The following is a 26,208-nucleotide window of genomic DNA, read 5'->3' as shown; positions in this document are numbered from 1 at the left end:
AGAACTTAAATTTGGATCTTCTGAATCGTTCTACTAACCCCACAGTAGTCTTTGCCTGAGTAGAAAAAATAATTGAGCCACTGAATGGCTCCAGAACTTCTTACTAGAAAGAGGACATTTTTTAATGAGGAAAAACCTTGTTACTGATGACAGTACTCTGGTTATTTTCTTGTCAAACATTCAGGCATTCATGGCAATGGTTCCCATTGAAGTCAGTGGGTGGTTGGAGGGAGGAGCCCCCTGGTAGAGCAGTGCCCATAGTTACCGCTGAGGAGGATCTGCTGACTCTCATGCCCTATTGAAAAAGCAAAGTGATGGGTTACCTGGTGCCATTTTCTTGATTTAAGAAACTTTTTTCTATTCCCTGAAGGGAGAGACAACCTTTTTATCTCACAGTAGAGTTCACAAATTGGAAACAATGGTTTCCAAACACACTTCATAATATAAGAAAAAATCCTTTTATATAATATTTTACAAACGATAGACAATTGTATCTTGATAATTATTCATTTGCTTTCAGCAGCTCAAACAGAAATGTGATTCATAAAATTCAAAGAATAGTCCAGGAAAGTGAGATCAGTGAAGGATAGCAGAATGCTAGTAAGGTACAATTAGGAGCTGCCACATAGCCACACTCTGAAGCTGAAGTTAATTGAAATGGATGTTGCTCGAAGGCCCAACCTTTCTCTTCAGTTTTAACAATATTCTTGAAATAACATTTAGAAGAGATTAGTGCTTAATCGCTGATTGACTGAGCTCTCAAAGTAGAAGTTATGAGAGCATCATTTTCTCAAAATATTTCACACCACCGGCAAGGTGAAACACCATGAATATAGCAACAGGAATAGGAGTGAAGAATCTAGAGGCTGGGCAGGGAATGACTAAATGGGTCAGTTCTTTTGCTTTGAGGTTCTCATGACACTCAAGTGGGTCAGTGGTTGTATCAATTTTTAAGTCTCCTCTAGTGTTACAGACTACAGCCTATTTATGCTTCCCTGCCTATTACTCTCATCCAGCTCCTCTTAAATGTTCTTTCCAAGGGGTCCATAATACATGATGACGTATTTTTTGCTTTTTTCTGACATAGCAAAGATCCCACTAAAGCCCCGTGGCCATTCCCTTGTCATCCCTCTTTCTGTCCATGTGACTGGCCAAAGTTCTTTGTCAACCAATTTCTTGATGGCTTCCCATTACTTCTGTGGTTCATCCAAGTACTTGATTGGTTATATGTTGTAGTCAACATATGTATGTGCCCCTCCATTCTGGGAAATGGGACTATTATTATAAGCTTTGTTTTTGAAAATGAAATTAAAATTTATTGTTACTTCCAGAGAAAGAACTGTTGGAGTAGAAACACAGAAGAAACTGCTTGATCACATGGGTTGATGGGGATATGATGAGGATGTAGACTCTAAATGATCACTCTAGTGCAAATATCAATAATATGGAAATAGATATTGATTAATGATACATATAAAACCTAGTGGAATTGTGCACTGGCTATAGGGGGGAGAGGAGCAGAGGGAAAGAACATGAATCATGTAACCATGGAAAAATATTCTAAATTAATTAAATAAAAATTTTCAATATAAAAATGCAAAAAATTGTTACTAATGATTAGTCATACAACTAATTCATAACAAATAATCAAACAGCTAGTTACACTCCAGTTACTCTTCAAGTCTGGGATTTAGATCCCTCTTCAAATCCCACATCTTCAAATGTGAATGTTGATCTGCTTTGCCAATCTGTTTAAGCTTGAATAGTTCCCTCTCCGAATTTGGTTGATATTCACAACCTATATCAATCAGGTTCTCCAACTTCTTGTCATTTGGATTTTTATTTTCTAATCTTATCAAAAAGAGTTTGTGAATAGGATCCAGTTCCTTGCTGAATGTAATAGCCGTAACATTCATATGAGTTCCTTCACAAATACAATGAACTTGCAGACTGAAAGAGAGATTGAAACCTGGAGGGTCATTTAGGAATTATCATGATCCCCAGAGGGAGGAATGTTGGAAACCCACAGTGGCTCTCATTGGTCTTGGTGAGATCCATAGAGAGTTTTTTTGGAGGAAATGGAAGGAAAGTGATTCCTGGTCCTGAAATGAGCACTTGTCATTGCGATCTTTATCTCTTTTAAGTTTTTAAGGTATTCCTTTGCCCAAGATTAAAAATGAACTATTGAACTTCACGGAGTCTATATTTTGAAATTAGAGATCATTTTAAGACCAACTTCTGGGCACCCTCATATTGTCCTATATCAATCTTAAACTCTTATGCTTGGTTTTCAAGGCCTTTTATCCTTACTTCTTACTCTTCTGTGGCATGTAGTTTTTTCCTAGTTGGACTAGCCACTCACTATCCCATTTACTGCTTCTTGTAGGCACATAAATGCCATGCACTTTACCCCTTCCCTCTCACACACATTTAGACCCAATCCATCCTTCAGGGTTAAGTCAAGTTCTTACTCTCTTGAAAGCCTTTCTTGACAACTTTAACCTCATTGGTGTCATATCTGTGGCTCTACCAGACCATCAGTGTCTTCTGATGATGTCATTGCCCTGTTATTCTGGGACTGCTCCTCATCCCACCTGCATTCTTCTCTGTGGACTCTGCTCCCTACTAGACTTCCCCATTCCTGCCCCCAGACAATTATAGTATAGCCAAGTTGGGAAATTAATTGAAATGGAGAAGAGGAATTATTGTTGTTGGAAGGTTTTTCTCTAATGCCTAAAAGGTCTGCCTCTGCTACCCCCCTGTGCAAACCTGGTCAAATCATTTCCAAAATGGGGGGTGTTGGACATTATGACCTCAGAGACGTCTAGCTCTAAGTCGGTGATTTGATTCCCTGACTGATTAACAGAGGCAGATTCTACTTGCTTTTTGCAAAGCACTTTGAGAGTCTTTAAAGAGGATCTCCTTGAGGCAGAAGAATCTTTGTTCTAAGACTTGCTAATAAGCATTTCAACTCATCTGTTCTACCCATAATGTTCAGGTTTTAAAAGCAAATATTTTCTTCCAAAGGAACCAAAACTGTGCATCCTTGTCAGCCCTTTGGCTTGGATGTTGATCTAAATGGAATGGGAGGCATCATAGAAAATCTCTGACTTTACGACCTGGATTCACTCAGTTCCAATGCTTCCTAAACCTCTAGGACCTTGTGCTAGTCTTTGAAGTCTCTCTTTCTTCATGTGTGAAATGAGAAAGACAGATTTGATGGCCTCTAATAAGAGCAATGGGTAGCCTGTTGGCACAGTGTGACCTGGAGTCAGGAAGATTTACTCCCTGTCTTCTTGAATTTAGATTTGGTCTCAGATAGTTACTAGCTATGTGACCTTGAGTATGCCACTTAACCTGGTTTGCCTCAGTTTCCCCATCTGTAAAATGGTCTAGAAAGAGAAATGGCAAACCATTCCAGTCTTTTTACCAAGAAAACCTCACAAGGGTTCACAAAGAGTCAGACATGACTTAAAAATGATTGAGCAACAAAAACATCTCTTCTAGTTTTCTATGTTTGATCCTATGAATGCTTGTCTCTCTGAGCAACTAGAAACTTATCTAATGATTTTCCTTCTTCAAGCTTCCTCCCAATTAATTAAAATGGCCCAGAAACCTTCCATAGCCTGTCAGCAGACACATTTATTATTAAGCACTAATAATTGATCAAGACTAATGTGTAGCTATTTCCTCTGCATAGAGTGCATGGATCTCTTGTGCTTATTCTAGATCAAATATTACAAAGAAATAAATTAGTTTCATTATCATTAATTGGGATATCTCAAGTTGGTCATATTAGGAGGTCAGGTACAAAAACAGATATGAACTTGGGGGCAAACATCATTTATGCTGTGTATTTCTCAATTATCCCTTTAAGCATATTAATAAGAAATAATTGTTACAGCCGGGAAAGCATTACTCATTGAGTTTTGAATCCAACAAGGAACAAGATTAAACAGAGGAATGAGTGGCAGGTGACATAGACACTGGGAAAGAAGAAGAGGGAACTATATGGGACCACTGAAGAGAAACATGTATCTTATACCTGACAGAGAGAATGTGGAGTCAGAAGAGCTGGTTCTGAATGTCAGCCTTAGAATGGATGAACTGTGTGGCTCTGGCCATCACTCTGAGCCTTTTTCTTCTCTGCGAAATGGAGGTAATAATAATTATACTACCCATCTCCCTAAAATGCCTTTGTATTTATTTCATCAATTTTACTTTCCCCAGTCGAATATAGGCCCTTTGAGAGCAGGACCTGTTTTGATTTTGCCTCTGTATTTTCAATGCCTGGAACAATCCTCAGACTTGAACCATAGGGCTGTTTGATTCGTCTAAGCAAACATTTAAGTGTTGGCTGTGGGTCTGGCACCTGGGAGACCAAGGAGAAAGGGAAATGATCCTTGCCCTCAAGGACGTTATACCTCACTGGAGGAAAGTCTTTTAGAAACATTTCTGTAACTATTTAGCAGTACAAAAGTAAACTGTTATACCTCTGAGAACCAGACAGAAACAGAAGATAGGAAAATTTGCCAGTGGTGGGAGTTTGCACTAAATCTGGAATGGTCCAGGGCTGGCTGGTTGGTTGGTGGTTGTCCTTTGTATTAGAAGAGGACCAAAAATGATATCAGTACACAAGGATCAATGTATAGTGTGTTTGACCATGGTGGATCAAACCAATAGGAGCTTAGAAGGCTCTACCACAGGTCCAGCACAAATAGCCCAAGACCTTAGAAACTTCAATATTTTAGGGGGATTGCAAATGAGAACTAAATTGGAAGGAGGGGAGTGTGCTTATAATGATGGTGCTAAGTGAAAGACTGAATTGGAGCCATCTCTTTCACTTATAGAATGCCTTTCTCTTGAGGAGCTTGAGGATTAGGACATGGAGAATGTTGGGGTTGAGAAAGTGGGTCTGATTTTCTTCCTTTCATTCCTCTTTGTACTTAGACCAGGAGGCAGAAACACTTCAAAACTCATCTGCCATTGTAGAAAACGTCAAAAAGTTATCTAGTTCCCAAATATGTGTGATCATAACAACGACACTTCATCTTACATAGTTTCTCTTTCACAGGTAAAAGTAAATAAATGATCAGTAGCAGGACTTGGCTTCAAGTAATTTATTTTCTCTCTCACTCTTGTGAGAGCTTAGATTTTGTAGGAAATAGGCTAGACGGGACTTTAAAGGTCATCTAGTCTAACTTTTTATTTTATTGTTGGGAAAACAGACTCAGAAAGAGGGAAAATTACTGCCCAATTCCATGCAGGTAGTAAATAATAAAGCGGAATTTTGAACTAAATTTATCTGGCTCCAAATCCAATTTTTTGAAATTTAAAATTCTTAATTTTTCAAGATTATATGTCTATACAATTTTTAAAAATTTGGGTTTTTTTAAATTCTGCACTCCGGGTCATCCCCCTCTCTCTCAACACTCCTCACTGGAAGGCAGGCATTATGATGTAGTTTTTACATATATTGTCATATCATACTCATTTCTTTGTTTGTCATTTAAAAAACCATATTTACTTACACTAAAGAAAAATTCATGGAGGAAGTCACATGAAGAATGTTATACTTCAATCAGCATTTGGACTGTGTCTGCTCCTTCTATGATGGTGGAAATCCTTTATTATTATTATTAATGTCTTGGAGCTGTCCTGCATCCTTGCCTTGTTGATAATAGTTAATCATTCACAACTGATCATCATTCACGGTTGCTGTTACTGTGTACAGCATTCTCCTAGTTCTGCTCATCTCACGTTGCATCACTAGCTATAAGCCTTTCCAGTTTTAGTTTTCTTGTGTGATCATCTTGCTTGTCATTTCTTATTGCACAAGAGTATTCCATTACGAGCACATACTACAATTTGTTCAACCATCCCCCAGATGATGGGCATCCCTTTGGTTTCCAGTTCTTCACTACCACAGAAAGAGCTGCTATAAATACTTTAGAACATAGAGTTTCTTTTCCTTTTTCCTTGACCACTAAACCAAATGATAATATTGTTGGGTCAGAAGGTATACACAGTTTTATATCTCCAATGTATTTTTCAGCTGGGCTACACTGTCTATTATTTAGCACAGTGCCCGGAACATAGTAAGCAACTGTTAAGAAATGTTTGTGGACTTAACGTTTCATTCCTGGAGTGTGTATGGGGGAAGAAGGGGATACTTTCTTTCAATCGGGGACTTACCTTTTTTTCTTTTCCTCCAAAGCTTGGGTAGGTGTAGAGCAGGACTTGACTTCTCCAACAGTCACCCATTCCTTTCTTCTCATTCCCTGCCTGTGGAAATACTGTCCCCTACCACATTGGGAGACATAACTGTGAAGTTAATTTAAGATGATACTGAGGCTTCCCCAAATCACAGTAGTAATAGTTTGCATTTCTACCATACCTCTTCCCTTCCTGGTTCTTGGATTTCTTTAAATAGTTTATCTTAATATTAGTTTTTCAGTTGAATCTAACTCTTTGTGACCCTATTTAAGGATTTCTTGGCAGAAACACTGGAGTGATTTGTCATTTCCTTCTTCAACTCATTTTACAGATGAGGAAACTGAGAACAGCAGGATAAAGTGACTTGCCCAGGGTTATACAGCTAGTAAATATCTGAGGTCAGATTTGAATTCAGGAGGCTGAGTCTTTCTGACTCTGGACCCAGCACTCAATCCAATATGCTACTTGGTCGTAAGGTTACACCTCACCCTAGGGCCCTAACCTATCCTGTTTATTTTGACTAAGGTCCACCAGAGCCATATTCTAGTAATGGGGTCTTATGACACCAAGTTTCAATCGCACCTGAAGCTTACTAAGTAAGGTAGATCACAATCTGGTCATTTCTGGTTTTTCCCTTAGGAACACTCTCCAAATATAAGAAGGGATCAACACCCCTGATTTCATCATATTTAGCATTAAAAATGATACGTGTATTGTATTGATGCCACTCCGAGCAGAGCATGCTGATGAGAACATTTGATGCAACTAATTCCTTCTTCCTTATCAATTTACCTTGTAGTAATGTGTATCTATGAAGGTTTCTATTGTCAGAGTCCCTCACGAAGGTTTCCAGGCACTGTCCCACTCTGTTCAAATCTCTTCATCTATTTCCTGTCAAAATTCTTTCTTCTTCTAAGTCTGACCCCAAAATGAGATTTGATGACCTTTTTTCACCATATGAGTCCCCTTTGATTTTAAAATGGAGTTACTCTTTTGAGCTATATTGATAGTTATTTTAAGAGCCAATTTTGAAACTTCCAGCAGGGGAAGGCAATGAGGCAGCAGCCTCAGTGGAAGAGACCAATTAGAGGTCATCTGCAGTTTGGGTGGCTAGGTCTCTGTCACTGTTTGGGTGGCCGACTTTGCCCTCCCTGGCACTTCATAGTCTCTACCATTTGTCTTTCTCTGCTCTGTCTCTGTCTCTCTTCTCCTGTGTTTCTTTCTCTCCTTCCTGTAGCTCTGGTTAGTGGCAGATTGTAGAAAGCTTAGATTCAAGGCTGTTTCCTACAAATCTACATGACCGCCCTAGCAAGTGAGTTCTAATATGCATAGCTGCTCCACCATGAAGAATCAAGGTGGAGAAACCCATGATGTTGGCCCCTGAGGAATATGATCTCTACAATTCATCATGTATGGGCAGCAATCAGTAATGGAGTCCTTAGAAACACCGAGTTCTCGAGAATTAAAATGAGAAGGGACTTTGGGAATTATTTACTAGAGTGTCACCATTTTACAGATGCATCAACTGAGGCTTGACCAGGATTACACAGCGACTGTTCACTTGAATCTCAAGAAGGAATTGCTAAGTAGTGATACTTCCATATCTGAAGTCAGACTATTTAGTTATTATCTCAACTATTGAGATATATAGTAAGCTTACAGACTGTTAAAACCTCCCAGATTTTTAAAAATAAAACATTAAATGGCCCTTCTCCTCATAATGTTGATTTTTAAAATTTTGAACTTGGAGCTCTACTAGACTTTACGACCTGGATTCACTCAGTTCCAATGCTTCCTAAACCTCCAGGACCTTCTGCTAGTCTTTGAAGTCTCTCCTTCTTCATGTGTGAAATGAGAAAGATAGTTTTCATGGCCTCTAATAAGAGCAATGGTGTAGCCTGTTGGCACAGTGTGACCTGGAGTCAGGAAGACTTACTTCCTGTCTTCTTGAGTTCAAATCTGGTCTCAGATAATTACTAGCTATGTGACCTTAAGTATGCCACTTAATCTGGTTTGCCTCAGTTTCCTCATCTGTAAAATGATCTAGAAAGAGAAATGGCAAACCATTCCAGTCTCTTTGCCAAGAAAACCTCACAAGGGTTCACAAAGAGTCAGACATGACTTAAAAATGATTGAACAACAAAACAGATGTCAGTTTATTAGAGTTGTTCTAACAATCTAGGCTGTGGTTATTATTCGGGTCCTTTAGTTTTCATTTTCCTTCTTTTGCTTGATGTCATTTGCACATTTGATCAATGTGCTATCTGTGACTTTTTTCCTTAGGGAATGATTAAAGATATTAGACCCTGGAGGACCTCATTAGAGATTGACTTCCTGGTTCATATTGTATCATTAATGACTACTTTTTCAGTCCAGTCATTCAAGTTCAAATCTCTCTAATATCACCTTCATCTCCCAATCTATTTCTCTTCCTCCCTCTCAAAGTGCTATCTCCTAAAATAAAGAACAAAAAAGAAGGGAAAGTTTCTGCAAAATCAATCAACATTTCAAATGAGCACAATAGCAAATAGTAAATTCCACACCCATGATCCACTACTTCTCTATAGAAAGAGAAGGGAGTACATTCTCACTTCTTAGGGGTCAAATTTTGTCACTTAATAGCTTCAAAAGTGCCAGATCCAATGGTCTTTTCTTAGCTTTTATTTTCTGCAGACAATTCTCTAGGGAGGACTCAGCTCAGATCTTCTTTATTCCTCTCTAGGCTCCACTCCTGACTCTCTCAGACTTTATCTACAATGCCTTAAAACCCTGGCAGGTCACTATTCCTGGACTTCACACATTGGAAGTCCCTTAAGCCCTTTTGGCCTCTCCCTCTCATTGACTATTTCCTCCTAGAATTTTCATTTTAAGGAGAAGGTCCAAGCCAAGCATATCATCATTGCTCTCCAGACTACAGTCTTGACACTCCAACTTTCTGCTGTGCCCTCTGGGCTAGGTACCTTTCATCTTTCTCCCTCCGTCATCTTTTAGGCCTTTTTTTTTTCCTGTGATGTCTCCTCCCACTAGAATATAAACTCCTTGAGAGCAAAGATTGTCTTTCTATTTGTATCTGTATTCCTAATCTTAATATAGTGCCTAACATAAAATGAGCTGTTAATGAATGCATATGTGCTGTTTGACATACCACTTTATATGAGAAGTCTTTCCTGGCGTACCTTTTCTCTAAGATTACCTTCCTTTCAATCACTGGTCACCTTGGCTTTTGTCTTGCTGCTCAACTTGGATAACTCTGGAAGAGAGAGTGGGACTGATGACTTTGTGCAATTCTGCCTCATTTAAATCCAGTTTATGCATGTCAGAAGATATCACCAGTGATGGCATTTTGGTTCTCTTTGAGTATGAAGGACAGCAATCAGCCAGTGTTCCATTTTACACCATAAATACTTTGCATGTTTAATGTTACTTGCTTATTGTCCCTCATATTAGAATGTGACCTCTTTGAGCAGAGGAACTATTTTTTCCTTTCCATGGATGCACAGCTCTCAGTATAGTACTTACTAACTCCAACAGAGGATTTGGACTAGGACTTCCTAGAGAGAGAAAATGAGAATGTTTGGACTTATAGAGGCATTAAAGTGTGGAGTATATTTGGAGAAGAGCAGTTTGGGTGAAGTGTAGGGATATTTTTAACCTAGTGAGAAACAAATCTGGGGGGAAATGTTGGAGGAATTTGTATTTATATTTAATGTAGTCAGACTCATTCTCTTAAGAACTTTAGGGATTAGGGAAACACACATACTCTATGTTTCTATTCCCAGTTTTTGGAACTCAACATTCCATCTGCTGCCACCATCCATTCTTACAAGCCACTCCCTCAGTCCATAACTAGGGTTCGGTTCCTCCTAACCCTCAGCTTTCAGAATCCTCAGTTTTACTCAAGGGTCAGCTAGGACCCTCCACTTCATGAAGACCCCTTTCAGGGTCACATAGCTAGTAAGTGTCCAAGCCTGGATTTTAACTCAGGAAGTAGTTTTTCTGATTCTAGGCTTAGCATTCTATCACTGTTTCTTCAGTTGAATTGAATTGATATGTACCCATCAACTGGGATGGTTTTGACTAATGACTTTGTGGAGGCAGGAGGATGGCCTAAATTAGGTGTTCTTATTTTTTTTTGTCATAGACCCATTTTGCAGTCTGGTCGAGTCTATGGACCCCTTCTCAGAATACTTTTTAAAAATGTGTAAAATAAAATATGTAGAATCAATTACAAAGGAAACCAATTATACTGAAATATTTATCAAAATATCTTTTTAAATGTGCAGAAACTATGTTAAGAGATCTTTGTCTGGATGTGTTCCCCTTCCTTCTTCAATCATTCCCAATGGCTCCCCATCACCTCCAGGATCCAATGTAAAATCCTCAGTTTGGAATTTAAAGCCCTTCACAACCTGGCTCCTTCCTACCGGCCCAATCTTCTTATACTTAACTCCTTCTGGATGTTGTTTTTATATGACATGAACTCGCAATTATTTCTTTTCTCTTGGCTATCCTTCATTTGAGAGATACTCTTCCTCTTCACTAATGTTTCCTGGATTTCCTGTCTTCCTTTATGACAGTTCAAATTGTACTCTCTGAAGGAGACTTTCCCTATCCACACCCCTTCCAGTTCTAGGGTGTTCCAGAAGCAAATATTCTCTTCATATCTGCTTTCTAAGAATATTTCAAATGTCTCTTTATTATCAGATGCCTTTTCAAAAATCTTTTTTCATTTGCAATTAAACTCAGATTTTTTTGGTGGGGGAGGTCGCCCTAGGCTGTATGGTGATCTCCACTGTTCTTTAGAATACATTGCTCCTATCCCTGCTATGTTTTCTAGTGGGTGCAAAACAGATTTGTTATTTGCATTGCCTTTACTTTGTATTTGAATGTTTTTCTACTGATCATTTGCAAGACTTATTTCTGAACTGGATTATTTAATTTAACCACTATATATCTTGGAATATGCTGCATTGTTGTTTTTTTTTTTTGAGGCGATCTATGAGTTCTCACAATTGGCATTTAATTTTCTGTGTTCAGAAGTTCTGGGCAATTCTCATGTTATTTATTGCATTATAATGTATAGTATTTATTACATTATAGAATGCTTAGATTGTCTCTGTGCATCATGTCTTTGAGGTTAGTATGTTTTTCTTGGAGAGTGAATATATTTTAAAATTTTTTGTTGTTTTGTTTTGCTTCTCCTTTCCTAGATTCTTTTGCTTCTTTGTATATGCATTCCCAATCCATTGTTTTCTCTTTTATTTCCTTGGTAAAACTTTACATTGTAGTTTTAAGTTTTTCTATTCTGCCAATTATTCTTTCTCTGGAAGTCATAGATTCTGCTCTGATAATTCCCATTTCTCTTTTAAATTATTCAGGGAAAGGAAAAAGATCTATATGTACAAAAATATGTAGACCAGCTTTTTTCATGGTTGAGTTGAGGGGATCTTCATGAATTGGGGAATGGCTGAACATAATGTGGCTTATAATTGTGATAGAATACTATTTTCCTATAAGAAATGATGAGGACAAGGGTTTCAGAAAAAAAGCATTGGAAGACCTATATGAACTGATGCAAAACAAAGTAAGAAAAAGTGGGAGATCATTGTGAATAATAACAGCAATGTTGTAATGAAGATCAACTGTGAAATAGTTGATTATACTGATCAATACAATGATCTGAGAAAATTCCAAAGGATTTATGATGAAAAAATACAACCCATCTCCAGAGAGAATACTGATGAACTCTGAGTTCAAATTGAAGGTTAATTTTCTATCTTTTTGTGATATATCTAACATTTAAATGTTTTATGTGATTTTATAAATATAATTGATATAATTTTGTTTGCTTTTTCAGTGAGCAGGGGAGGGGAGGGAAAGAATTTGGAACTCAACTTCAAAATAATATTAAAAACAAAACATAGTTTAAAAATAAAGTTCTTAGGAACAATATGCTGTGGTTCAATGTTTTTCTCAAATTTTACAGGGTCCTCTCTCATCAAGTGCTGCATAATTTTCCTTTGTTTTCAGTACTTATTCATAGATAATCTGAATTGATTTACTAGATCTGGAGGCCATATTTCCTTCTGCTGTTCATGTTAATTTATCTACCCATGTTCAAAGTCTTTGAATTTTCTTCTTCTTGAGCTATGATAATTTTTGATATTTTTTTCCTTTATTTCCCCCTACTTTTACTGCCTGACTCTCTCCCTTTTGATGATGGTAACTTTCAGGGCTGAATCTCAAAGCATCTTAGTATTCTTCCGTACTGAGCAATACACAGTTCACCAGCTTAGTTCTAGGTCTTTGCTCTAAGTGACTTTTACAGAGCAGAATTGTTCTAAGCTGGATGTTGAAATCTGTCCCTTAGGATTAATGAAGTATTGCACAGCTAATATCGTGCTAACCTATCCCACTCCCTCTGTTTCTCATTTCTCTAAACCAGAACTAGAAGTTCAGAGAATCACCACACTGATGCCACAGAGTTAATTTCTGTAGTTTAGGTCCTTGAGACTCAAGGAGGAGGGGATAGGGCAAAATGTTGGTTATTATATACTAGCCCAGACATGTGTTCTTCCCCCTTTTTTCTGTTCCTCTGATCTCCATACAATTATATGTTTACACAACTAGTAAGTGTCTGAGGCTGGATTTGAATTCACTTCTTCCTGATTCTTGGTCTGACACTCTATCCATTGTGCCATTTATTTGCCTTCACATTGCATAAATTCATAAAAGTATCCTGAAATTTTCTGTGTTCTTCACATCTATTATTTATTATGATAAAGTAACACAGTATGTTGATAGATTATAATGAGTTTAGCTAATCCTCAATTGAAATAGATGATCTTTTCTTTCAGTTCTTTGCTACTCTTGGTATTGGGTATCAGTGACTCTGAAAGAGAGAGGGAAGCCAATGACTTGGTGCATCTGACTCACTTAAATCCAATTCATGCATGAGACAAGACATCACCAGTGATGCCATTTTTGTGGAGTGTGTTGAGTGTGAAGGGCAACAACCAACTATAAAAAATACTGCTAAAATGATTTCACTATATGCTATAGGATGCTATAGGGGACTATAGTTATATGCTATGTGAGAATTCTTTTGTCACCGACTTCTTTCGAATATATGTCTAGTAGTCCTTTCATATTTCTTCTGCAAATGATCACTTTGGAGAGATCAACCAGATAAGTATCCCTTGAAGGATAATGACCTGTGCATCTCCCAGACATGAGTTTTTCCTTCCATGTCACTGATGAAACATTTCCTGTCTTAGCGTAAACCTCGGACTTGCAGCAGCAAAATCCTGAAGTATACACATTTATCTTGATTCCCTTTAGAAAGGGCAGTTCATTATTTTAGACAATGAGGTAAAGTTGTCTTTATGGTGCCAAGTGGGCAAAAATTGTGCTCCCTGATATTAGTCTTTTAAATGGAAAATTAATCAGGAGGAGAGCTACTAATTTATTACTTCTCTTGAAAATGAAGTTGACAAAACAGCAATTTCCCAGAGTAGAGACCAATTTAGATGAATACTTGAGTTGAACTCACCTCACTTGTTGCCCTGTTCTTTGGGTGGGTAACAACAACAACAAAAAAAAGGTTTTAAGATAGAAACTGGACTATTCTGTTTAGCCTTCATTAATCATTCATACTGTTCAAACACATCATCCAGTAACTGAAGAGGGGTTAATGGTAGCAAAGCTTGAGTCTGTTGTCAAAAGTAGGTTTAACTTTCTATGAACTCACTGGACACAAAGAATGCTGCCTCCTTACCATTCTAAATGTCACCAGCTAGGAGCAAACGGATGACTACTAATGGTAATTAAATACCTCTGAAGCCATTTGTACCAATAACAAAGAGTTACTGTCAGAACTTGAATGAGATCCATCTGCCCATTTTTAAAGAATGTTAACATTATGTAAGTGATAAAGCAAACAACAGCCACCCCAAATATGCTACATTAAAAGTTGGGGTGTACCATTCTCTGGCCTGGCTTCCTGATTGCCTTGGTAGCTCCTTTAGAGTTACAGAATTAAAAAAAAAATTTTTTTCATGGAACCCAGTTGTTTAAGACTATCCTTTGGTTCTTGAAATAATGTGAAAAAAGGACTTTTCAAGTTTTTATGCCTTGGGGCAGAAACTCCCATTACCTAGACTCCCAGTGTCCAAAATATAATTTCATTCTCTCTGTCTCCATCTTCTCTCCCATACTTACTTCTTGTCCTCAGTTTCAAGTAGAAAGATTTTAATTTGATATTCTCCTCTTTCCTTGAGTGGAGAGAGAGGAAAGGAGTCTACAGAAGAAGCAAAATGGAATCAATTTTTATGCTTTCTCTTTTCAACATACTATTTCTTGCATGCCTCTAGGCCTTTCATAGACAGACTCAACCCCTGTGCCTAGGGGAATGCTTTCCCTCCTCACATCTACCTTTTGAAATAGTTTCTTTTAGCCCTCAGCTCAAGTCCTTCTTTTATGTGAGGCCTTTTCTGATTCCCCTTAGCGCCAGCATTCTGTCCCTAATATTTTAATATTTTGTTAATATATGTTTTGTATGTATCTGTGTGTACTTTTTTCACTTGTGTATAATCACTTTTCATTTTATCTTTGTGTCTCCAATCCATAGCATAGTTCTGGTCATTAATAAATGCTAGAACAGAACGAATGAATGCCTGAATAAATGAATGAATGATGCTTGAGTGACTGAATGAATGTTGGAATGAATGCTTGAATAAATGAATATTTGATGAATGAATACATTTTAAATAAATGGATGCACGCGTGAAGAGATGGATGGATGGATGAGGACAAGATTCAGCTTTCGCAGACTCACCTACTTAACTACTATCCAACAGTAGCAGAACCCTGGGGACTCAGTCAACCTCAAGTTGTTTTCTCTAGTTTCCTTCATGATTTCCTTGAGGCCAAAGGAAAATCTGAGAAAATATTAAGTTATAGTGGCCAGTTTATAAGATTATTTAAATGATTTTGAATTATAACTAAAAAATTTGGTAATGTGATTGTAGAAGTTAATAATGGGTTTGTCAAGCTTTTGGAGAAACTTTTTATTTTTATAAAAACTGGCTTCTTCAAATTAATTATTCTAGAGTTGGGTAGAACATGGTTCAGGGGATCAAACAGTATATCTGGAGCCAGAGAATCTAGATTTCATTTTTTGCTATACCTCTTATTACTTGTGTGACCTTAGAGAGTTCACTTAACTTTTATAAATATTCATTTCCTCTCTTTTTTTACTTAATTCATATACATAAATAACTATATAATTAATTTATTAAGTATCAAATGAATAAGTATCCCTCATACTTCATAAGTACCTCAAATAAAGGAATCATTAATATAAAAGGACAAAATAATTATTCTGAAGATTTTTTAAATGTGAATTTTAATATAGGCTAGATCACCTCTAAGTTCTCTACCAATCTATGGCCCCTATGATCTTTATGATCTCTTTAAACTATAATTATAATTCATAGGAAAGCTAAAATATGTTAGTATTTTCTGGTATTTTTATTTTCCCGAAAAACTTCACTTCTCTTTTCAAAAAGAATTTTGCTTATCTTGTGGAAAGAAAGTATTGAACCTAAGGAAGATAATAGCTTAGTAATGGATTAGCATAGAAAGAGTTATACAAAGACTTCTTTTGGACAACTTCCTGAAGCTAGTTTCCTCAGGAAGAACTGGATACCGGACTGGTCTTTTGAGTGCTGATTTCTGACATTTACTAGATAGCGATCTGAGAATGTATTCTCTTACAGGTGTGACCTATGGCTCTTCCATGAAGGTCTTCTTATGCCATACATGGCTTCTCAAAGTTTAGGTCATGGAAACTTGTCTCGGCAGTTTGTAAAGTTGTAATGACATTACGTACAGATCTGGTAGTGATTAGGCTCATTGTGACATCGGAGGACCATCTTAGTTCAGAAAAAGCCCATCTCCGTGATGTCAGCAGCTTGAGGCATTGACTTCTTGAGAGCAAAGATTGCTTTTCATTTTTTCTTTTATCTCCACTGTCTAGTACAGTCGGTATACCAATAGCTATGTGCTGAATCACTGGAGCATCAGCCACTGTGTGGTGAATTTTCTTTTGATCACAAAAAATGTTATTATAATTAATATCAAAAACAATAATGGAAGAATGTTCTTAAAGCAGTTAATGCCTACACAATACTAGTCAAAGTCTATCTTGGGATTGTAAAGTGGACTAACAGATTTGGAAAGTATCCAAATCAAAACCAATACAATATCAATGAAACACGGGACACATTACATCTCCCCATGAATTCAGGTTCTCCAGATTCAGATCGTCCTGCAAAATGATATTAACTCTGGAGCTCACTGAACTTCTTCAGCTCTCTCTACTCCTGGGGTTCTTCTCTCCTTCTGACTGAAGAAGGTTGATGGTGGACTTTGGAGAACTCCTCCCAGACCCTCTACCAATTAAGGAGAGAATTCAGAGGCTCTCATTAACTCATCATTAAAAAAAGAAAACAAAACCCTTACCTTCTGTCTTAGAATCAATACTGTGTATTGGTTATAAGACAAAAGAGTAATAAGGGTTAGGCAATGAGGATTAAGTGACTTGCCCAGGGTCACACAGCTAGTAAGCATCTGAGGCCAGTTTTGGACCCAGGACTTCTTGTCTCCAAGTCTGAACCTCATTATTTTCCACCTGGTTGTAGAACTTCATCCTGCCCCCATGTAGGGTACCCTTCCATCACTCCCCCACAACCACTTTTTCAGCTCCTTTTTATGTGTTGTCTTCTCCCATTAGGTTATAAGCTTTTTGAGACCAGGGACTGTTTCATGTCCTTTCTTTGCATCTCCAGTTCTTAGTCCAGTGCTTGGCATATAGGCACTTAATAAGTGTTTATTGACTGTGACTCATCACTTCAGTATAACTAGATAAAAACAAACATGTCCTTCTTTAAGGAGGAGGAAGAGGATTGGGAGATGGTCTCAGAACACATGATAAATCAGTTAGAAACTTATAGAAATGTTTTAGTGACAAATGGATACCACTTCACCAAGAAGTAGCAAAAGTTGACAGAAGGAATATGGATGTACAGTTGCTGAATGCAACATAGAATAGTTTATGTCTGGATGGTAGGCCAGCTAGGTGGCATAGTAGTTAGTGCTGGGCATGAGTCAGGAAGACTGCTTTCAAGGAGGCCACATTTTAATGGGGAAGACAATGTATAAACAACTAGGTAGATTCAAGATAAACAGGAGTTGGTGCTTGATAAATATGACTGTTTATCAAAGACTTAAGGTCATTATACAGAATAACAATTTTCATCCTTTTCATTATTGCCATTACTCTTCTCTAGATACTTTCTAGTTCCAGAATGTCTTTTCTTGAGACGTAGCAATCAGAACTATAGGTGGCATTCTGGGTAGAGGCTTGCATAGTTTTGTAGGAGAGGATAGTCATGAATTTATTTAATTAGTTTCTGATGCCTTCCCCTCTGATGCCCTAGATCTTATAATAATATGGTAGGCATTTATGTAGTGTGTTAAGGTTTATAAAACTTTCTCTCTATTATCTCTTTAGATTGAGCTCCTTGTGGGTAGGGACTGTTGTTTGGCATTTTTTCAATCCATAGGATTTAGAATAATGCCTAGCACATAGAAGATACTAAATAAATGTTTAATGACTGATTCTTTTATCAAACAACAACCTTATGGGCTAGGAACTGTGGAGATTACTGTTCTCACTTTTTAAAGAAGCTAATGTGATTTGTGACTTGCTCAGAGCCACACAATTAGAAAAAGTCTGAAGCAGCATTTGAACTCAGGTTGTCTGGACTCCCAGTCCAATACTCTATTATGCCATGTTGCCTCTTGAATTATATAGCAAAACTGGAATGTTGTTGCAGTGGTAATTGATTTCCTCATAAATTTCTTGACTGGAAATGATTAGAGTCATTTCTCATATAAAATGTCTGTTCATTTATAGACTCAGACCTAACAAAACCAGTAAAGATATAAAAGGGGAGAAGGAGGGAAAGAGAAGGAGGGGCACATGGAAGACAAGGTTTAATGCTAAACCTGAGCCTTTTGATTTCACCTCTCAGTCCAAGGATAAAACCAGACCTATCTTTGTTCAACTAACATCACTTAGAACCAAATGGAATTAGTTAAGATTTTAATTGATGGTAGCTCTTTGTATTATAGTAGCACTATACTAGACTGTACTTTTTTTTCTATTGAAATGGTAGCAGTTTTGTAGTTTTGGTGTGGTTAAAGAATTTGACCTTAGTGGTAATAAAGTGGGGAACTGCATTCCTATAATCTCCATTCCTTCTTTCTTTCTTCTTTCTTTCTTCTTCCTTCCTTCCTTCCTTCCTTCCTTCCTTCCTTCCTTCCTTCCTTCCTTCCTTCCTTCCTTCCTTCCTTCCTTCCTTCCTTCCTCCCTCCCTCCCTCCTTCTCTCTCTCTCTTTCTTTCTTTCTTTCTTTCTTTTTCTTTCTTTCTTTCTTTCTTTCTTTCTTTCTTTCTTTCTTTCTTTCTTTCTTTCTTTCTTTCTTTCTTTCTTTCTTTCTTTCTTTCTTTCTTTCTTTCTTTCTTTCTTTCTTTCTTTCTTTCTTTCTTTCTTTCTTTCTTTCTTTCTTTCTTTCTTTCTTTCTTTCTTCTGTCTCCCTTACTCTCTCTCCTTGACAAATTTGAAACACTGAAGATTAAAAAACACACACATACATACAACAAAAACAACAACAGCAACAACTCAACCACCACATCCTATCATGAATTTAATCTTGCTTAATAAGAATAATGAATATGATTTTATTAGAAATATATGTTTTATAAAATATAAATATATATAAAATACAAAAATATATTTTATTAAATATTTTCAACAAACATTTATTAAAGGCTTGCTATATATAAAGCACTGTGCTCAGTGCTAGGAATACAAAGATAAAACATAAACAATCTCTACTTTTCAGGAAGTAACATCCTTGTGGGAATACCATGTGCATCAAGGTAAGTAAAATACGAGGTAATTTAAGAAGGGAAGGAATACTAACAATTGGCAAGACCAGGAAAGGCTTCATTGAGGAAGTGGAACTGGAGCTGTGCCTTGAAGGAAAAGGACTCTTTGAGGGGAAGGAGAAGACAACTCATTCTGGATATAACTTGTTCAAATATATTGTTGTTGTTGAGTTGTTTTAGTCATGTTGACTCTTTGTGAACCCATTTTGGATTTTCTTGGCAAAGATACTGGAATAGTTTGCCATTTGCTTCTCCAGGTCATGTTACAGATGAAGAAACTGAAGCAAATAGGGTGAAGTAACTTGCTCAGCCTAGATTGTAGTTGGCCCCATGGGAATATGTAGAAGTGGGAAATTGAATGTTGACTTTGGTGAATAGCTCACTTTAATTGTAATGCAGAGTATATATAGGAGAATAATCTGAATTACAGCTGGAAAGGTAAATTGAGGCTGAAATCTAGCAGTCTTGGAATGTCAGGATAAGGAATTCTATTTTATCCTTGAGGCCATAAGGTAGTTTCTGAAGTTTTTAAAATAGAAGAATAATATACACTGATGACTTAGGAAGATTATTTTGGTAACTGAAAGAGACACTGGAAGCATTTTGCAGTCTTTTACAATGATCCAGACCAGATGTGGCAAGGGTTAGAACTGGACATCCCTGACAGGTGAATATCTTAATATTGAAAGGAAGACATACATCTAGTTGATTTTGAAGGCTTTGATTACATCTCATTGAACTCTCCTCAAAATGAGTTTTATTATTCAGTAAGAATTACTTCATTAAAGAATATAATCAAGAATAACTTCATTAATTCATATGAATTATTAGGACATACCAATAAAATTATTATAGCAACATTTAAAACAAGTTATCACTCCATCATTTGAAATTACAAGCCATTCTTCAAATTAGACAGCTTACTAGAGACTCTTAAGTGACCTACCTTATTGAATTCATAAGGAAAATTTCCAACTGTTGATCAGTATTTCTAAAGGGTTTGGAACATAGACTCCCACCCATGATCAGTCCACTTGATATTTTGCTGACAAAGATGATATCAGTTTGGGTTCGACTCAGCATTCTCTAGCATTTGTGATTGACTCAATATTTGTAAATTAATAAACCAACACTGTGACCCTCCGCTAAATTCTGAAGTGAAAGAATAAAATTGAGCATTAGGCTGGATCTGCACAAATCAGAGAGCATCTGGCTTCAGATCCTGTTTCTCTTTCTCTGATACCTTTCCTAGTCTTTCTGCTGAGCATTCTCTCATCCCTATGAAGGTAATAATACCTCATAATGCCCAGAGTGTTTCCTTGTTCTTTTAGGTGAAGGAAGGAATGGAGATAGGATGGATTAGGAAGGATGACTAGGTTCCAAACTGAAGAATAATCCAATAAGGTCCATTGTTATACAATGCATTTCTAAATGGGAATATGCCTCAGCTACTCACTTTTTCTGCTCTGGATCTTTGACCAGACTCAGGATCACATTGATTTCTTCTCTAAGATAATATTTAAGAAGCACCTGACCTGCATTCATAGGAATAAGACATTAAGGGTTGTCAGATTCTAGAATGAGTCATTGGCAGATTAAAGAGGATATAAGTTCCTTGAAGGCAGAGACAATTTTGGTTTTATATTTAAACTTCCAGTGCCTAGCATCTAACCTGGTGCATAGTGGGCATTTATATATTATATACATTATAATAAATGTGTGCTGATTCGTTAATAAGTATCTCTTTATGGACATGGCTTTTGAAGGAATTTGTTTTACATGGTTGTAATTGGTTCTATTTTTCATGTCTTCTCAATAAGTGGAGTAGGGGGAGGGAGGAGAGGGAGGGCTCAAATTCTACTTCCTTTTCAAACTAGTTGTGTAGCTTTGAGTAAAGTTGTTAAACCCTCATGGATCTCAGACAACTTTCTAGAATTTCTCTTCTAAATCAAAGGGAGGTTGCAATTAACATTGGTGGAGGTGATAAAATCACGAACTCTTCACATTACTGTGAAGAACTCTGCACATGTAAAAGAGAAGCATATCAAAAAATGTATATGTGTGTGTAGCTCCCTCACTCCCCTCTCCTTTGTCCTCTCTCCCCCTTCCCCACCACCTCCCCCCCCACCTCCTCCTCCTCCTCTTCTTCTTCTTCTTTTTTTCTTCTTCTCCTCCTCCTCTGCCTCTTCCTTCTCCTTTTCCTCTTCTTCCTCCTCCTTTTCCTCCTCTTCCTCCTTCACCTTCTCCTTCCTTTTCCTTCTCCTTTTCCTCCTCCTCCTCCCTCTCCTCCCTCAACCCTTTCTTCCTCTCTTGTTTCTTCTTTCTCTTCAAATTTCAATAAATAAACTAAAAAATGCAGTCTTTTGAGGGTCTCATCCCAGCTACTTATTCAAGGAGTCATCTTGAATATACAGGAGTCCTAGAAGAAATTTAAAGTTGTGTCTTCACTAAGAATCATAGACACATTGATTTGCACTGGCAAATAACTCTCTGTCCTTCTCATTTGTACCCCAAACATATCTCTAATCACTCATTCCCACCAACCACAAAACAAATTATAAGGCAACAGAACTTTAGTCCTCAGCTGCAGAAGAATACAGCAACCAACAGAAAAACAAGGTACAGAGAACAAATAAGGAAGAACTGGATGACTCATGAACAGTACAGGAAACCAAAGCAGAGAAAAACAAACACACAGAGCAAGCATCCAGAGAGCAAACAGAGGTAGCTAGCAGTCAGACCACAGCCAGAAGACTATAGCTCACCTGGGGCTCTCCTGCAAAATAGCTGAAGGGAAGCTGTCAACAACTAAAACCTTCTTTTAGTCCCAGGACCCCAACCCCTTCCAACCCACCCACCCTCTCTGAAAAAAAAGGTAGTGAGGGATAGCAGCCTTGGAGGGCTTTCTGCATCTTGTTCTTGGCCTTATAGAAAGCATAGAAATACTTCATTATTGCGAACACAAATAAAAAGCCATCTATAGCAACAAGAAAATCAGGAAGTCCATGCTTAAAACTTCTGTAGAGATATTAAAGGCATTTAGTCCAACCCCTCTCTTTTCGCAAATAAGGGAACTGAGGCCTAGCATGAGAAGTCATTTAAGATCATAGAGCTCAAATGAACAGATATCAGAGAACCCACTGTTTCTGACTTCCTATAGATGGAAAAACTGAGACCTTGAGTACCACAATGCATGACTCAAGCTCAGGATATTAATTGCTTAAGATCACATAGTAATAAGCATAATTCTCTTTATTATCTAGAATTAAATGAAATATTCTTCATCATGCTGAATTATCATTCACCTTTCTGCATACTGGAGGGAGAATGATGATTTCTGAAGTCCCTTCTGTATCAAAGTCTAGGAAGAGAGAATCTTAATACACAGTTGTTGAATGCCTTCTTATTGATGACATATTTCAGAAAACAGAAATGAATATCATCTTTGCTTTGTGATATGAAGTGAATTGGTTCTCAGTTATGTAAAAACAAAATATCCATTGAATATCCAACTATGGACAACAATAATTATAGCAATTACTGCAGTCAAAATGGCTTGACATCAATAAAGGATTGAAAGTTTGAGCTGGTTTCAATAATAAGTCATTGGATCACAAAGTTGGAAGGGACCTTTGAGGTCATCTATCAAATATTTTTGTTCATTCATTTTCAGTCATGTCCTACTCTTGTCCTGCATGTCTTCACTCACATCCTACCCAAAATGAGCTTCTCCAGCTCATTCTATAGATTAGGAAACTGAGGCTAACTTAGTTAAGTGACTTGATCAGGGTCACATAGTAAATGTCTGAGGCCAGATTTAAACCTAAATCTTCCTGACTCTGAGGTCTAGCTTTGGAGTCAAGGTGGCCTGGGTTCAAGACCCATCTCTATTGGATAAATTTGTCCAAGTTACCTAACTTCTCAGTGTCCCTCCCCTTCCCCGCTCCTTACCCTTCCCAGCAAAACAAAACAAAGCAAAACAACTCCCTAAAACTGTAAGTTACAGAGAATTTGGCAATTTGCATTAATGGAGTGAATTTCTACAGAGATAAAACCAGAGATTCAAACTCACCCCACTCCTACCCCCTTGCCTCCCCCCAAAAACTCCTTTTGGAATAATTCAATATTCACTAAAGTAATAATATTACTTTTCTTGGAAGAGAAACTGGACAAAATGTCAGTTGATGATGGAAGTCAATGAATACCATTTTGTCCATCAATTTGTTGAAAAGGGGGAGGTTACTAATAATACAGAGAACTCTAAAAAGAGCACTTAGTGAGTCTCAAAATCATTATAAAGATTCTGAGACATTTTTCCTGGTATGTATGTGTGGGAAAATATAGGATCAATTGCTATAACTATAGATTCACGTTCAATACTGATCAAAGCAACTTTCAGGGCACTCGTTCTCTTCCCCCCCCCCCCCCATGTTCTCATCTCTCGCCTCTTTGTCTACTCTTGTGCTAGATTCCCATATACTTTTTCCCTTGATTTGTTTAATGGGAAAACAGACAACAGATTAGGGATGGAAAGTTGAATAGCTTAATGCTGTAGTCAAAACCAACCTTTGAAATGATACACAATAGTCATGCCGGGGTAGTTTGTTTTATCTCCATTCAGAATTGGGCTTCTCTTGGACTCCTCCTTTCCTGTCTTAGTCAGGCATAGTACCAACACCTCCCTTTAGTTAGTAGACTCTTAAGGTCAACTGGAGGTAAGGACCGCATGATGGCCTGTGAAAGAACGCAGCTCAGCTATAGGATGGGAACTCTTCCGTGGTATCATCGAGAGGTCATGGTGTTCGCCCCAGCCGATTTTCATAGGTTACTTCATTAAAAATTAAGATTCAACTACACTACAAAACAGATTGGCAGGCTGCTAGAAATTGTTATAAATAATTTATCAGCATGCCCATTCTGATTTCTTCCAAATACCCTCTTTGTTATTTTTAGCACAAAAGAAAGCATATCTCCCTACAAGGCTCAGTAGAGTCAGGAAAAAAAAAAACCAACACTGATGGCCATGCAACCAAATTCCTATATCTGCACAAATGACCTTCCCTCAACCTCCCAACTGAAATCACTTGTCCAATTGACAATGAGTGTTTCCAAGTGAATTATCTTCATCTTCAAATTATATTGACAGCAATGATGAAAAAAGAGTACATTTGACTTCTGGAAGTCTCCATCATTCAGACCCAAGATGGAAGGAAAAAAAAGATGTTAGGGGAGAGTAAGTCAGTGAAGTTATATGGCTGACAGAAAACTTATTTTTCATTTGAAGATCCCAATGGCCGATACAGATAGCCTTCAAGTGAAGATTGGGTTGTATTCCAAAAGCTCCTTCCTTAAGTCAGTTGTTTGGAAGTTGGCACCCATATTCCCACAGAAACAATGTTGTGAGTAGTGGTCGGTTCCCAAGCCAGACCACACAACCTTTCAATTTTCCATAGATGAACTCTAATACTACCTTAATTGAATTTGGGAAGCTAACCACCAGAGATAATATTATTCACTGGGAAGAGGCACCTTCTTAATTTTAGAGCAGGATGTCACAATGAGATTACATATCTTAAGAGATTTACAAAATCTGGTTCAATGTCAGATAGCATTATTAGCAATGAATTCCAACCCATGGATAGAAAGAGGACATCTTAGGTGTCAGGAACAAGGTAAGCAAAATCTTGGAGATGAAAAGGCATGAGAAATGTATCAAAAAGGTAGTGATCCAGTTTGTTAGAAAAATAGAGTAGACCTAGAATTCTTATAGAAGATCCAGTTATTAAGGTGGATTGACATCAGATCACAGAGGCAATAGAAACAAACAGAACAGCATCCTGTTCCATGAGCTATCATAATTAGGGCTGTTGAGGTTGGCTCTTTTGACAGGCAATAAATGGAAAAATATGGGTCTTTTTGACATCCAGCACAGTGAGCTTAGAATACCCATGTGTAGTTAGCCATTTCTCAACATTTCCAAGTTCCATAATTTTGAAGAACTTGACACATAACTCTTATGTCTCCTGTTTGTAGCATGATTAAATCAGAGTACTCTAATCAGAGAAAAAGAACATGTGTAACCAGTAGGATGTGAGCAAAGTTAAATGTCGTCTATAGAATTAGTGTTCATAGACACCAGAATGAAGAAGACTTGGGTTCAAATCCCAACCCTGGTTAAGTTACTGACCTCTCTGGGTCTCAATTTCTTCCTAATAAATAGAGGATATGATTTGATGGGGCACTTGATGGTGCAGTGTGGATTGAGTTCATGTCCTGGGGTCAAGAAGACTTTCTACCTTTCTGAGTTCAAGTCTGCCCTCAGGTGCTTACTACTTGTGTGATATTAGCTGTGTGATCCTCAGCCTCAGCAAGTCACGTAGCCCTATTTTCCTCAGTTTCCTCATCTGTAAAATAAGCTAGAAAAAGGAATGACAAACTACCCCAGTATGTTTGTCAACAAACCCTAAAAGGAATCCCAAAGGATCAGATATGACTTAAAAATGACTAAACAAAAACAATAGCCATGTCTTTAAAAAGAGAAATTTTAAAGTAAATAATTTTAAATCCAGTATATTCATAGAAACATATCTCTGCAAGAACAATCTAGGCCAACCCACACTTGAATAAGAATCCTCCCTACAATGTGAATGAGAGTCGGTCATCTGGACTAAATTCAAAGACCTCACTCCAGTAAGAGGGAAGCCAAGATCACCCTAGGCAGTTGCTTCCACTTGGGGACAGATTTAGTTGTTATAACTCTATTGCTCTTAGTTTGGACCTCTAGGGAACAACTGACCCCTCTTCCTTAGGACACTTAGTCATATGCTTGAAGGCAACTATTGGGTGCCCATTAAAATATTTTCTTCCCTAGTCTAAACATTCTTAATCCCTTCATTTGAACTCAAAACCCCTCAGAATGCTGGTCATCCTTTCCTGGTCCGGACCCAAGTTTTTCTGTGCCCTCCCTCAAATGTGA

General features: G+C 37.5%; 2 long non-coding RNA genes across 7 annotated transcripts in view; one reads left to right on the top strand and one right to left on the bottom strand.

The window, feature by feature from the left end:
- Window positions 1-26,208, top strand: part of LOC103095705 (uncharacterized) — a 94,510-nt gene that overhangs the window by 42,415 nt on the left and 25,887 nt on the right. The window contains exon 3 of one of the 3 annotated variants that reach the window (XR_001624383.2): window positions 4,053-4,159. The exons of the other annotated variants lie outside the window; for them this stretch is intronic. This is a non-coding gene — a long non-coding RNA (uncharacterized LOC103095705). The remainder of the gene's footprint in view (window positions 1-4,052; window positions 4,160-26,208) is intronic. 3 annotated transcript variants of the gene reach the window in all.
- Window positions 45-20,531, bottom strand: LOC103095240 (uncharacterized). Of its 4 annotated transcripts, XR_471880.3 has the most exons (6): window positions 20,179-20,531; window positions 15,053-15,155; window positions 9,362-9,466; window positions 6,196-6,303; window positions 4,046-4,146; window positions 45-295 (listed from the first exon to the last, which is right to left on the bottom strand). It is a non-coding gene; the product is annotated as an uncharacterized LOC103095240 (long non-coding RNA). The 4 variants fall into 4 exon arrangements; XR_008914179.1 differs by lacking the exon at window positions 15,053-15,155 and having other exon boundaries at window positions 20,179-20,528; XR_008914180.1 differs by lacking the exons at window positions 4,046-4,146; window positions 15,053-15,155 and having other exon boundaries at window positions 6,196-6,324; window positions 20,179-20,527.

Source organism: Monodelphis domestica, chromosome 8 (genome assembly GCF_027887165.1).
Source record: "Monodelphis domestica isolate mMonDom1 chromosome 8, mMonDom1.pri, whole genome shotgun sequence".
NCBI classification, from domain to species: Eukaryota; Metazoa; Chordata; class Mammalia; order Didelphimorphia; family Didelphidae; genus Monodelphis; species Monodelphis domestica.
The sequence above is the reverse complement of the archived record's forward strand: the minus strand, read 5'-3'. Positions and strand labels throughout refer to the sequence as shown.